Source organism: Pollicipes pollicipes, unplaced genomic scaffold, assembly GCF_011947565.3.
Source record: "Pollicipes pollicipes isolate AB1234 unplaced genomic scaffold, Ppol_2.1 Scaffold_6052;HRSCAF=7182_pilon_pilon_pilon, whole genome shotgun sequence".
Classification (NCBI taxonomy): Eukaryota; Metazoa; Arthropoda; class Thecostraca; order Pollicipedomorpha; family Pollicipedidae; genus Pollicipes; species Pollicipes pollicipes.
This window is the reverse complement of record NW_023596805.1, coordinates 8,070,452-8,081,069: the sequence shown is the minus strand read 5'-3', so window position 1 is coordinate 8,081,069 and position 10,618 is coordinate 8,070,452. Positions and strand designations below refer to the sequence as shown.

The 10,618-nt window shown below is 46.8% G+C and overlaps 1 protein-coding gene across 1 annotated transcript in view; it reads right to left on the bottom strand.

The window, feature by feature from the left end:
• tap (Basic helix-loop-helix neural transcription factor tap) overlaps positions 1-3,644 on the bottom strand; it is a 10,544-nt gene extending 6,900 nt beyond the window's left edge. The window contains exon 1 of the mRNA XM_037228534.1: positions 3,608-3,644. The gene's annotated coding sequence lies outside the window, so the exon portion shown is untranslated. The remainder of the gene's footprint in view (positions 1-3,607) is intronic.
• Positions 3,645-10,618: the final 6,974 nt, after the last annotated feature.

The window sequence follows — 10,618 nt, the reverse complement described above, 5'->3', positions numbered from 1 at the left end:
GTGTTCAACGGCATTCGTAGTAAAAATGAAAATTATACCACGTGACCGTTTGTCGCTGATGAATAAGTAGTGACAAGCGCTTGCGCGCTTGCTTCGCTGCGCTTAGTGAATCGCCGGTACCGCGAAATGTTGATCTCAGAGGGGGAAGAACCATCTCAGAGATTTCGGGGGTGGGGGACGGAGCAACACGGATTGGGAAGTTAGTCGTTCCCGCGCATTGTTATAGGATTAATACTAAATTGTCTCAAAAAGTGCGGCCATGTCCCTCTCCACTTTCGTGTCCCCCTATTCCAAAGCCTAGTTGGGCTGTATCGAATGCCTTGAAAGTTGATAGCCCAAGGCCAGCTGTGCTGAGCCCGCGGGGCTCGGTATGCCGGCCCCTAACGGTGGCCACCGTTCGTGACCTTTGATCGAAGACGGATAAAGTTCAGCGATCTCGCTGAACTCTAACATGAGCCTATGCGGTAGTTTGTGGAACGGGTTGGCCGTGAACAGCCTGAGCCTAAAAAATAACTGCATAAAATCCCGGATCAAATATAGCATAGCTGTTCCAAACGCGGTTTTTCAAATTCAGTGAAACATAAAATGAAAGTATTGCAAATTCAGACGGACTTAGTAAAATGAACTAGGACATCCTAATCATGTAAGTTCCACCAGTGGGCGTTCACCACCTACAACGTAATGCAATACGATAATCGTCTCCTAGAATACCGCGCAAGCAAGCAAAAAAATTGTGGTACTATTATGGCACTAAAATGAACTCCCCAGTAGGTAGAAAAATACCTACTGCATGAACCAGAACGTGACCTCCCCGAATGCAAAAGAAAAAAAAGCTGTAGCGGTCCCGGCAACCTCTCCAAATACTAATGTGCTCAACGATTTTGGCAGAACTTCGGCACCTGTCAGATCAGCAATGGGGCTTCGGCCAATACCGAAAAATGATTTTCATTGGGTTCCTGATCACATCGTGTCGAACATTTCTCCATGATGGAAAGTTGATCGTCCCGGGCAGTTTTCGGTCGGGCCCATGTCTTCCGATCTGTAAACCTAACATTTCGAGTGCCAAGTGCATACCTACTATTCACACCCACTGTTGTGCGCTGGAGTGAGGAGTCCGAGTGAGGAGTGAGGAGTCCGAAGCGGGACAATAGCGGGAGGAGTCCGAAGACGATGCAGAAAGTACAGTTAATTCCTCATCATGCTTTTTTAAAGAATAATATGCTGAACCAACAGCGGGAGGAATGTGGAACTTGCACAAGAAAAATGACAATCACGAGGCTTGTGATGGACGAAAATAACGGCCAAATGGCCAAAATGCGGTGGCCGTAAGCATCAAAGTCCGACCATGTAGAAACATCGCAACATAGAAAGTGAACATGCGGCGAAAATATGAGGCGCGCATGCCACGTGACTCATATGAGTCGGGAGCGAATGGCTCCTCTACTATGCAATTAACCAAGCAATTTTTCTTCTTGGTTCAACCATCTAATAATCGTTTGGAATTTGCACCTACGTAAACAAGTACCATTCCGCTGCATTCGTTGCAAAAACGAATGAATATCATTTCATTCGTCGAAGTACATTAACGAAACAGAACGGATAATCGCACAACAGACCAAAGCGACACCGAAGGATTTGTCATTCAAAGTCAAGAGATCGTTGCTTCTCCCTGAACGCTGAGGCATACCAAGGCACTCACAATCTACCAGCAGCCAAAAGGCATCAAGCAAAAGAGAATCCACGCTAGTCAGAGCAAGAAAGGTCCTTCGCGCTGTGGGCCGGACAAACAAGTGGCGGCCTTAAATCTCGGGGCACAGGGAGCACGCGTTTCACGTTTGTCAAAGTGAAGGGCATGCGTTCTTCGAATTTCCGCCGCTTGCTTTTTTCATTTGATGTCTTCTACACATCCCCCACCCAGTCCCCTCCCCATCCGACGTTGCAGCAGCAGTAGCGGATCCAGTGACGGCCGTTGGAGCTCTGATTTAGTCCAAAGGTGATGCAAAAAGTACAGCTAATTCCTCACTATGTTTTTGTAGAGAAAAACTCCAGGTATTTTCCAAATTTTTCCCTGCTCAAAACTTTACTCAGTTCCTGTCGGGTGGAGGCACAGCGAAACTTAACAGATGAGCCAGGATAAATTCATGGAGGATTTGATTTTGATGCCAACTTCGGGTGACGTTTGGCCATTTAACGTTCACATGATTTCCTCAGCTGACTTGGTAGATATGCGTCCATACTAAACGGAAATGGCACAGCATAAGGGTTGAGGCATTTACAAGAATTTCGATTTTCAAGAGCTTGCAGATATTAAGCCCTGCCCTTGCCGCGTAACCTACCGCGTGGCGCCAGTGTCTACAAAGACCATACCAGCACCCGTGGAAGGACACGGTGCAGCCGGGGTTCGAACCCGGGCCCTCCGCGTGATAGCCAAAAGTCCTAACCAATCAGTCACGTCGCGCCAATGTTGTCTGCTCGCGGCAGGTGTCGAACGTATGCATGTAAACAAAGTTACAAAGGCATGCTTTGAATAGACGACTCACAGGGGCGTACCGCCTAGCAGACCGTGGGACACGTGCTCCTCACTTACCAACCTCATGGCATGTGTCAAGGTATACGTCATTTAACGTTGACAATTACGAATTTCAGGCAGATTTGTAAAAAGAAGAAGACCAGCAACATGTGACGTTCTTTTACACGATAATCGGGTTTTTTAAATCTCGCGCAGCAATTAGTTTTTTCCCTAATTTTACGCAACAGTTGGGCACGTAAGCAATCGCGCGCTGAACATCAATTTCAGTCAAATCACTTGAACGACCCCCCCCCCATTGTGAAATTCTGCGTATCGCCAACAGCACACACCGATACCTTGATACAGCCAAACATACATACATATATACAGACAGACAGATAAACAGCAACGACCGACATATTATCATGTTTTCGCATGACATATCATAGCGGCCGGTACGGCATAAGCCTCGATGCGTTGTAGATGTACCGAGAGGTCAAATACAACTACAAACATTGATGCAAAATGCCATAGATGTCTAGTGCCACTAAATCGACAACAGCTGTGATGAATTACTAGCAGACGTGTGTAAATCGAAAGAGGAACATCAGCTGTAAAATGGCATAGACTCGCAGGCAGACTGGATAAACTATGGTAAACCGGGCGAGTTATAGGCAACCCACTCGACGGTTCTGTGATGTTATTATTAAACCATACCCCACCCACTTATATGTGGGGGCTTAGTTTAATGCGACGCACAATGTCCTCCCTTGCCGACCGCACACTCTTTGCATAACTGTTTCCGATCTAGTGGCATTTAATATTTATGCAATATATATATATATATATATATATATATATATATATATATATATATATATATATATATATATATATATATATATCTATATACACACACACACACATATATATATATACATATATATATATATATATATATATATATATATATATAAAATACACTTTCGCCAACTCGTGGATTTCCTATCAAAGTAACCGCGTTGCGCATAACCCATCACCTTAACGTGCAAACTACGCGGGCATCCCTCTGTGAACGACGCCAAGCAGTGCACTCACCTCGTCAGCTCCAGCACGCCCTCCCCGTCAGCGATCCGTTCCAAACTGCAGTCCCCGACCGCGAGCCGCCGCCAGCCGCCCATCTCCAAAATGAGCCAATCAGAGAGAGGCGTCCGGAGAAGCCGGCCGGCTCTCGACGCCGATTGGTCGGCGCTGAGATCACAGGCGGCCGACACCGGCCGGAGCTGTCGGCTGATGTCAAGAAACGACTGCGGCTGTGGAAACTGCGTACGAAACTGCTGCTTCAATACCACTTCCATGACAGACAGCTTCTACGGCGCAAGATCCTTCGCGCTACGCGATCACGTACTTACGTGACAAAATTTCTGCAGATACAAATTTCCAACGGCATCGCACCCACATCGAGTGCTGCTGCATGAGATCAGACTTTTCTGATTTTGCGTTGGTCAGACATAAGTTCCGTCGGCGTCACTTAAAACGACGAAAGTTCTATGCCAAAATGAACTAGAACTCAAAACTTGCTCGCGACAGACTGGCGACAACAAAAACTGCTATACGAAAAAACTGTCATAGGGAAAGCTTCTACGCGTCATTACTCCACACGGCAAGACCGCTACGTAAAAAATTGCTCTTGATACCCCGTCTATGAAGGCAGCTTTCACGTTCACAGTTTTTTCCACGGAGTTCCACGGTCTTGATCGCTGGTGGTCAGTCAGTTCTTTAAGTGACTAAAACATGTATTTACAGATTCACCGCGGCCTACAGTCGAGCCCGTCCTCGACTGTAGATTAAGCAAATTTGTCTTGCGACCGCAACGAGCTCCGAAGACCTTCCCGCACGCCTCAGAAATGCTCCAGCGAATGGTAGCAACGAGGAAGGAAAAACTTATCTCCGGCGCGCGCCAGATGTGCTCCGACGGCCTTCGCCGAGCACACCAGATGTGCTCCGATGACCCTCGCCGAGCACACCAGATGTGCTCCGATGACCCTCGCCGAGCACACCAGATGTGCTCCGATGACCGTCGCCGAGCACACCAGATGTGCTCCGACGGCCTTCGCCGAGCACACCAGATGTGCTCCGATGACCCTCCCCGAGCACACCAACACGCGTCCCTGGAGTACGCCCACCGACGGAAGGCGCCGGAGCGCTGAGGGAGCAGCGGCAAGCCCACAGGCGGGTCACTGAGGCGACCTCGGCCGAGTGTGCGCACTCTGTGCACCGCGCACCCTGGCCCGACGCGCAGCAGCGGCGGGAGCATCGTCAGGTGCTAGGCGATCAAAGTTTCCGGAGCACGGTCTGGAAGCCGACGTAGCCTGCGTTGTTCGGCTCCGGGAGCTTTCTCTGCATTCCCCACACGATGCGTGACGGGATGACATGCGCACACCACGACCGAGAGACCTCCATCTGGAATGAAATGCTTTGTTGCGTTACGAGACATCTCATACCATGCTCGTATCACGGTTTGCAAGTCGGATTGTTTGGATCGTGGTGTTTGGCAGAGTCACGATGTTACTTGGCAGCGGTTGATGTGGTTTGGCTAGGTCCTGCTGTACCATGTTGCACATGCTGTGATTTGGGTGCCGCCTAATACAGAATGGAATGTGTTCATGTTGTGCCACTGTGGCACCGTGTGACACAGTGGCACAGAAACTATTAAACTAAACTAAACGAAGTATTAGACGCCGTGGTTCCATGACAGCGCTGTGGTTCGTGGTAAGTGGGCGTTGACGATACTGCTCATGGTGCTGCGTGCACGTTCACGAAAACTAATCGGATGGCGGTTTGCTTTAGTGTCCTAGCTAATCGGATGGCGATTTGCTCTAGTGTCCTAGCTAATCGGATGGCGGTTTGCTTTAGTGTCCTAGCTAATCGGATGGCGATTTGCTCTACTGTCCTAGCTAACCGGATGACGATTTGCTCTAGTGTTCTAGCTAATCGGATGGCGATTTGCTCTACTGTCCTAGCTAATCGGATGGCGATTTGCTCTACTGTCCTAGGTAATCGGATGGCGATTTGCTCTAGTGATTTGCTCTAGTGTCATATCCGATGAGCTTATCACCAAAGCTTACTATCTGAGCTTACCATCCGACGAGCATACCTCCAAAGCGAAAAGTTCCGATATGCGTGGAATCGCACAGGTCGGGAAAGCGCCGTGATCGGAAAGATCTGTGGCCAATGTTATAAGAAAAACGCCACCGTCGTTCCTTTTTAATTTTACGCCACCGTATGTCTATAGCCGTTTGGTAAAAAAGAGCGGCACGGAAAATGCTTCACGAAAAAGCAGACAATGGGACTGTTTGAGTATAACAAGACTCTTCGTGAGACACTTTCTGGCGTAGCATTGCACATTGTTGTCAGGAGACAACTGAATTTTGCGTTAGATAAAGACGTCACCCCACCCCGACGTTTTTGTCGACTGCGGCATGACACTCGTGCATCTCGAGTCAGATTTCAGCTATTTTAGATGGGAAATGAAACCCAGGATGCTCCAATAATGTCCCAACCATGCTTCGCTTAACGCAGCTTCTTGCACCTCGTTTCTTATGTTCCTTTGTGTGGAGAGCATTGGCGAGGCCGCATCTATCAAAACTAAATGTTAATCCTGAGATATATGTTTGCATGGTATGCAGTGTTGCTCCCAATATAGAGACGCACGCAGACGGGCCGAGGCCACCAATTCAATGGAAACAATTATGACTAAGAGGAACGACTATGCAGCTGCAAATAATAATTACGATATGACGGTTGTCTTCCTTGTACACCAACCCCTCAATTGCCGCCGTGTTCGTGTCGAAAGAAACAAGTCACAATGTTTAGAAATTGGATATGAGCACAGACTTTGCGGTTCAAACATTATCCATGAGTACGGGTACTAACATGCAATAGGTCATGAAATGCAACATGTTTTTTAGGCAGAAAGATATGCCATTGGGTATATATATATATATATATTATATATATATATATATATATATATATATATATATATATGAAGAGTTCATAATAACTGCAAAACAAGCAATCAAGTTTCCATTACCGTGAAGGTTATAAATATATCATAGGGCAACCACAACAGATACCACTTGAAGTTCGCACCGCCCTGATGCGTCTCTGGCGAGCGCCTGCTGCTATACGCCCGCCGCGCCTTCTGGGGGGGGGGGGGGGGGGGGCCTCTGATATGGGGAAATGGACAGGGAAAATGGTGAAACAGAATACAACTTTTGAGGAGTTCTTACTTGATACAAACAACACATTTTCAACCATTCTCTCAAGGTAAATATTGTGTTTATTTCTAAGTCGCCCGTGATGAGGTTCTACATCTGCAATAATCTGCGAAACAACATCGTACACTATCGAGTGATATTTGCTACAAATACAACAAACCATCCTCATCTCGCACCAGAGATAACAGGCCAAACTGAAGCCGGCGCGGTACGCCTTGCTGGGCCCTTGACGGCCCTGGGTTGTCCATCCGCGACCAAGTTTGGGCCAGGGCTAACATTGATATTGGTGTGTCAAGTTTTACTCAAAATGGATGAACGATGTCATAGGCTGCAAAGAAAAATTGTATGCACTGAAATGATTGTTTGGTACACGTATGTCCCTGGTAAAATAAGGGTGAGTGTGTTCAGGATTAGGACTCCGGCTCATGATGCCGAAGTACCACCAGCTCAAGGTCTTTCTTGCTTGTATCAATAAAAAACGCGTCTTTGCGGGAAGAGAGAAAGGAAAGACGGAGGCATTGCAGCAGCGTCCCTTGTTTTGCATGTTTTGCAGATACTCCGGCAGCATCACACTTTGGCTTGCGATCTGCTGAGAGCATACACCTAGCTGAGGGAAAGGTCTTGAAGTCGAACAGAATGATGCTGAGGTAACAGTAAGCGTCTCTCCCAGAACTATTTACTTCCGCATGAACAGTGCCCACTTGACAATTTATGAACGGGCCAGCCTGTGTTTTCAAGTGCGTTTAGCTATTGCATGAGCTGCGGAGACGCTACATCGAATGGAGGGCAATCACGGCTGCAGTGAGGCTTCGCACGTGAAGCAGGAGGGGGACGAATTCCCGGTTATTGCGGGAAAACGGCTGTAGCTACGACTGTGAGCTTCGCGGAGGTCATACTGATGCTAGCAGTGCCAGTTTACGTGTTTTGCCAAAAAGCTAGCGGCACACAAATGAAAAAGCTGATCAGATTTGTTTTGAAACATCTGCTCTACATCACAGCGCAGGCCCGTCCGACACCTTAGGTATTACGCGAAATTGAAGAGTGTGGAAACGGTCGATTCGACGCAGCCTGCGCGCCTTGGATCCAAAGACGGCCACGTGTTGATGTTTTACGACGACGGCAGCGTGCAACCGCATGCACCCGCCATGTTGGTCTGTCTGCGGCGCGTTTGATTCTTCGCGCTGCTTCGTGGAGAGCGTGGTTTCCTGACAGTATATTTGTTTTCCCGCGATAAAATTGTCCTGAACCCAGTAGCACTGAATACGGTGGAACAAAGAGAGTCATGTCGCGTGCATCGCCTGTTGGCCCGCAGTCCTCGTTCGATACTGTGACGAGAAACCGATGACGAACCGTGGTATTATTGAACATGAATGACACTGCATCGCTTGACTGTGTTCTGGTCAAGCCGTTAACCTAAATGTTACCTACAGTAGTGTGGGCCTGATTTCTTCGCTGCTTTGGCGCACGCAAGCTTTGGTTTAGATGTTCTTTTTGCGTTATCCAACGAACAGTGCACACTGACATTTGTCCCTTCGTTTGAAATTTAATGCTAACGGAAGAACGATCCTGGTGGAAGGGCAATCACACGGTGCTGGCAAGAGGTTAGTATGCCCGTTTCGAGAGAGTAGTACGTGGTTGGTACACGGGAGGTCGGTACACGGGAGGGAGGTACACGCTGGTGGGTGAAACTGTATAGAGTAAGTTTGCGAAGCTGCACAGTGGTGGTGGGAGCCTGGTAATGGTGTGGTAAGGTAAGCGTAGCAGAAAGGCGGTGGAGAGACAAGTCCCGTGTAATTCCTGCGTGGTAAGTGTGCCGTCAATACCCGATAGGATGGTGGGGGAAATTGACTTTTACCCTGATACCAACAAAACAGAAAATTTCCGCCAGTTCAAGTGCATTCAAACGTAGGTAGCCACATTTTCACTAGCTAGTACTAGCCTAGTCCTGGCTAGTGGAAATGTGGCTACATGCGTACGAATGGATTAGTTCATTGCTGCGACAATTGGCGATGTATTGAAAATTGACAAAAATATGACAAAGCTTTGATTTGTATAGATGGCAGACAATCTTTCACTGATGTTGACATAGGATATAGGAAGATAGGATACCTGTATACTATGTAAAATCCTCCGGTTCTTGGCTGAGGACAAAATTCTAGACCAGGATCAACGCAATTGTTTGCTGCTTACGGATTGCAATAACAAACTTTGTGCTGTGTCGTAAAAATCTTAACAACTTATGTTGCATGCTGTTTATTTTAGCACTGCAATAGTATGCGAATTTTCCTGGGGCGCGCTGTGTTTCCCTATATTACCATTTTAAGTTGAACCATGTGTCTCACAGGCGCGACAATGTTAGAAATGACCAGCTCACGACACGGGTCCTGATTTTACGAGGTATGTGATTCAACCCATGGCTAAAGGCGGCATTTTGTCCAACAAGCCGACTCAGCTCGCGGCTCACCCCTCCCCCCCCCCCCAAAAAAAAATGGCTCGTGAGCCAAATCACGACTCAGCGGGAGTCGAACACACGTCTGCAAGGCATGAATGGGAGATCTTGGGCAGGATAACATTAAGACAAGTTGTGGTTGCAAATCTTGTTAGAATTATGAGAATAAGTCGAGACGTTATTTTCAGATACCGTTTGCCAACTCCCACGACGAGGATTTTTTAAGATAATTTATTTCACACATCTAGCTAAATCTGGGAACAAACGAATGTGACCTTTTTGGGTGTTGCGTAAGTTGTTTAGTGCATTTGCGAGAAACATTATTCATTTAAATAAGACAGTAGTAACAGTCTTATGCCTCGAAAAAAACACGGGAATAGAGATATAGATGGGTTAATATTTCGGCAGCATACCTTTATCGAAACAATAGTGGAAGTGAGTGCCATATGTATGCATATATATATACACACACACACATATATATATATATATATATATATATATATATATATATATATATATATATATACCGGTGACTAAGTGAATAAGTAAATATTCAGTTCTGCTATTGTTTCTTTAAAGGCATGTTGCCGAAATATCAACTCATCTCTATCTTCTCTGTCATGGGTTTTTCTCCGATGAATCAGGCTAATACTGCTGTCTTCTTTTGGACGTTGCCCTTAACAAAGCGTAACCAGGGGTATCGCCCAGCGTAGCTGGTACGCAGGAACGTACGCTGGATTTTACAACGGGAAAGGAGGGCACAACTCTGACATTGTCCCTGAAAACTGAGTTTGGGACACCTCGGACGCGCGCAATTTTTCACATGTCGGTAAACGCCGTCGCGTGCAGTTGAAGTTTTGTTTAAGTGTCTATCTGGAATTTTGAGGTGGTAATGTTTAGTGATGCAAACATCCACAGATGGCATACATTTGGTAACGGGAACATGCTACAAGATATTGAAGGTCGCTAACCCAACATAAGAACTTCGCTATTCATAATGCCGAAAAATAAGCCGTTGAAGGACTTTTCTATATCCTGATATATTAATTGTTTTTTCTTTGCGCGGTGCATGATCTCACGACTATCCCAGCTCCAATATATTAATATTCTGGCATTTCCGGCGGAGTTGCTCGGGGAACTGGTGGAACTTAGCTCACTTTTGGAACTGGTGGAACTTTCAGCCCGATTCCATTGCCCCGTCATCTTCCTCCACCAATCCGTATGGTCTTCGTGCAGCCAGTTTCTTAACAAACACATGCTACGGATGCAATGACTTTCGGAGTATCGTCCTGATCTAGTGTGTTGGTATGAAGACAAAAAGTCCGCCAGTTCAGTCGTCGGCCGTCGTTAGATGCCACGGAGTGATGTGAATGA